The sequence below is a fragment of the Euprymna scolopes genome, unplaced genomic scaffold, assembly GCF_053919585.1.
Source record: "Euprymna scolopes isolate OS-2025 unplaced genomic scaffold, ASM5391958v1 sca120, whole genome shotgun sequence".
NCBI lineage: Eukaryota > Metazoa > Mollusca > Cephalopoda > Sepiida > Sepiolidae > Euprymna > Euprymna scolopes.
The window spans coordinates 45,275-49,335 of NW_027633126.1; positions in this window are offsets into that span (position 1 = coordinate 45,275).

The window sequence follows — 4,061 nt, forward strand, 5'->3', positions numbered from 1 at the left end:
TAAATATTCTTCAAGTCAATAAAACCAATGTGACTTTCTGAAACGTATTTTTTTAAATTTTAGTTTTATTTAAAATGTATATATTATTTAAAATTGTAGTTTTTTTAAACGTATATATTATTTAAAATTGTAGTTTTTTTAAACGTATATATTATTTAAAATAGTAGTTTTTTTAAACGTATATATTATTTAAAATTGTAGTTTTTTAAACGTATATATTATTTAAAATTGTAGTTTTTTAAACGTATATATTATTTAAAATTGTAGCTTTTTAAACGTATATATTATTTAAAATTGTAGTTTTTTAAATGTTTATATTATTTAAAATTGTAGTTTTTTTAAACGTTTATATTATTTAAAATTGTAGTTTTTTTAAACGTATATATTATTCAAAATTGTAGCTTTTTAAACGTATATATTATTTAAAATTGTAGTTTTTTAAATGTTTATATTATTTAAAATTGTAGTTTTTTTAAACGTTTATATTATTTAAAATTGTAGTTTTTTTAAACATATATATTATTCAAAATTGTAGTTTTTTTTAAATGTATATATTATTTAAAATTGTAGTTTTTTAAACATATATATTATTTACAATTACAGTTTTTTTTAAAACGTATACATTATTTAAAATTGTAGTTTTTTTTAAAACGTATACATTATTTAAAATTGTAGTTTTTTTTAAACGTTTATATTATTTAAAATTGTAGTTTTAATCAATGATTAAACATGAAGTGCCTTTGCATATTATTATATATGAGGGTCATTCTAAAGGTAAAGTCTATGTTTTTTTTTTTAACTCAAAAAGTTAAAGAGCCACAAAGACGAAAATAGTACCATTAAAGCGAAGAGTCTGTTGTGCGCCAGAATTTATTTTTCTACATAGTCACCATCATTCTCAATGCACTTTTGCCAGAAATTCAATGATGCATCTCCGTTTCTGACACACGTCTATGACAGGAGTTGTTTTCAGATTTCATCTATCTATTGACGATGTGAGACTTTCAGATTATGAATGTATAAATCCAGTTATTCATTACAATGTAATTTGCAAAGCCATTCAGACTGAAATAAAATAAAAGAAGGCATTATTTGGATTACTGTTCTCATCTTGAGTGTTATTTTCACATTTCAGCCAATGTGACTTTTCTCCTTCTTTAGGTGTATCTTGCTAAATTCAAGAATCTTTCTATTGAACTCAGGAATCTACACGGAATTTCGAACTTAACCCTTTAACAGGGGTAACATACTTTCATTCTGTTAGCCATGACCAGCTAAAAATCTTCAGTAATTTGCAGTTATATTTTTAGCATCACCCGCACTGAAGCTTGAACCTTCAACCTCCAGAAGAGTGTCACTTAGAACTGAATTTTACCTAGTACTTTATCCATTACACCATGGATCCTTGCAGACTTGAGGACGGTTGGAGGTTGCATTGGCCGAAACATAGTGAAAATAAGATTCAAGAACGGTAGTCCAAAAAATTCAAATCATCAACTCAACAGTTCTAAACATAAAACTCACACGTAGTACAATAACAGATACGGCAACAGAAACAGGATGCATATTATTATCATCATCAGAGGTTTACACTTGTATTTTTTTTTTATGTTCATGGGATTTTCGAGGCAACAAAAAACATCATCAGACCTGCAATAAGCGTATAATTTCTGTCACAGAAAATCAAGGCACAATGTCACAAATTTAAAATTGCCCACATGTTTACATATTCACATGTCATAAATTTATGGAATTGTGGATAAGCAAGGCAACATGTTAGTAGAAATAATGGTACAAACACATCATTAAAGCTAAACCATATTTTGGTCGATTTGTGCTGGACATCCAGAGAATGAAAATTCCCAGTTTTAATGATGTGCTTGTGTCCTTATTTCTACTGGCATCTTACCTTGATTATCCACAATTCCATAAACTAATTTTCAATTTATATAAATACAAAAAAAGATTGTATCATCATTTAGTTAGATATTTGTGTTCATTTTTAAATTGTAAACAGAAAATAGAGAAAAACACATTCAGAAAAAAGAAAATAAACAAGTGAAACATGCATGGCCCCCCGTGAACAAGGCATAAAAAAAAAAAAAATGACTAAGTTCAGCATTTGCCCCCCCCCCCATTTAGCCCCAAAAGTCCTCAGGGGACACCAAATCCTGGTGAAAATGAACAAATGGTGCAGTTTTAGGCCTTAACATGTGTCAATTTGAGTTCTTCACCATGCAAAAAATGAAATGACTAAGTCCATCATTTGCCCCCTCCCATTTAGCCCCAAACGTCCCCAAAGTCTTAACATATTTAAATTTGAGTTCAGCACCATGCAAAATTGCTAAATAGACATACACAGAAAATTTTGGACAAATATAGTAAAATAGTCCCAAACATGGAGTGTTTTTATTAGCTCTAAAAAAAAGAGCCCCTGGGGCACACCCAAGAGTTATCATAAAGTATAGACAAACAAAATTATATAGAAATCAGTTAGTTAAAACTTTTCAGAAAGTTTTATAAAAATCTGAGGGATCAATTTTTTTAATAAGTACAAAAGTGTCTTTTAGCCATTTTAACCCGAAAGGCACCCTTGGGGGGGGGGGTCAATCAGAGTTTTCCTGGAAAATCCGTTCTGTTACTTTTTTTACTCATATCATATTTAATGTTTGTGCAAATTTTTTTTTTTTTAAATCCAAGGCATAGTTATTGAGAAAAGTGCAGACAAACAAACGGACAAGGGTGAATTTACAGGTCCACCTTCCTTTTGTCGAGGGACCAAAGAGGACAAAGTGTATTTTCAGTAGCTTGGCAAATGAAATGGATTGATTTAGTATTACACCATATATAATGTCATATAAACACTTTTCAAGGTTAGCATTATTGAACTGCAATATATACATATATATATATATATATATATATATATATATATATATATATACTAGGTCCAAAATCCATAAAATATGCTAATTGCAAAATAAAAGTTATAATAGCAAAGAGTTCTTTTCATTAATATAAAAGCTTTTGAAATATTTTTTTGTAAATTTCATTTTTTTTTTTTTTTTACTGATGAGTTGGGTACCACTTATCAAGGTCCAAAAGTCACTCGAGGATAAGGGTTAATGAGTGTCAGGTGGCTAGTGAGACAACACCTTGATGATTGGCAATGGTGGAACTTGAGTAGCATTTTATTACTTAAGAAGACAGCTTAAAAAGTACTAGATTTGAAAACGGCCATGTTATAGTCAGCTGGAAAGCAGCCCTGCGGTATTGTGTTCCACAGACGGGTAGTTCTAGGAAATAAACTTTGCTCATGTAAGTTTCATTTAGTTTTAGGTACAGACAGAGAATAGGGAAAATTGTTGGCAGTTGTAGTAGCTAGACGAGTGTTTGCTGCAATGTTCTACAAGGGGAGAGGGAATAGGTAGGAGCTCAGTCAAGCATCTGCATGAAAATAATATAGGCTCGCAACGTATCTTCTGTGAGAAAGAGGAAATAGGAAGGAGAAGTGGACATTGCCCACTAGATTTCAAAACTCAATTTTATATTCTGTGAAGGCAGGAAAGGGTAATCTGACCAGCTCTTTCCCAGATGCGGCAATAGTACTCCATCTTAGGATGTATTTGGCTCTTATACAGGTAGAGGATAGCGCCAAGAGTGAGATACTTTTTGGAGTGATCAAACCATTTTTTCGCAATGGATCTCATGTAAGTCTTCCATTGCAGATCAGATGTGGAGATCAAACTCAGAAGCTTGTCAAAATAGTCAAATTCGATTTTCAAATATAAAACAAATTGAACAAAACTACTAGAATCAGATTTTGTGGTAAATTTTTATGATATGCCCCAGCGTATTATAAACACCACAACCTCCCCATGTTAAGAACATCTTTCGGAATAAACACTCACCAACCTCAAAAGCCGTTCTTAACATGGGGTGGTTGGGGGTGTATATACTACGCTGGGGCAGGTCGTAAAAAAATACTGATTTTGTTTATAATATGATTTACAAAACTTTATAAATCTTAAATAATATTCAATGAAAAGAAACACTTATAA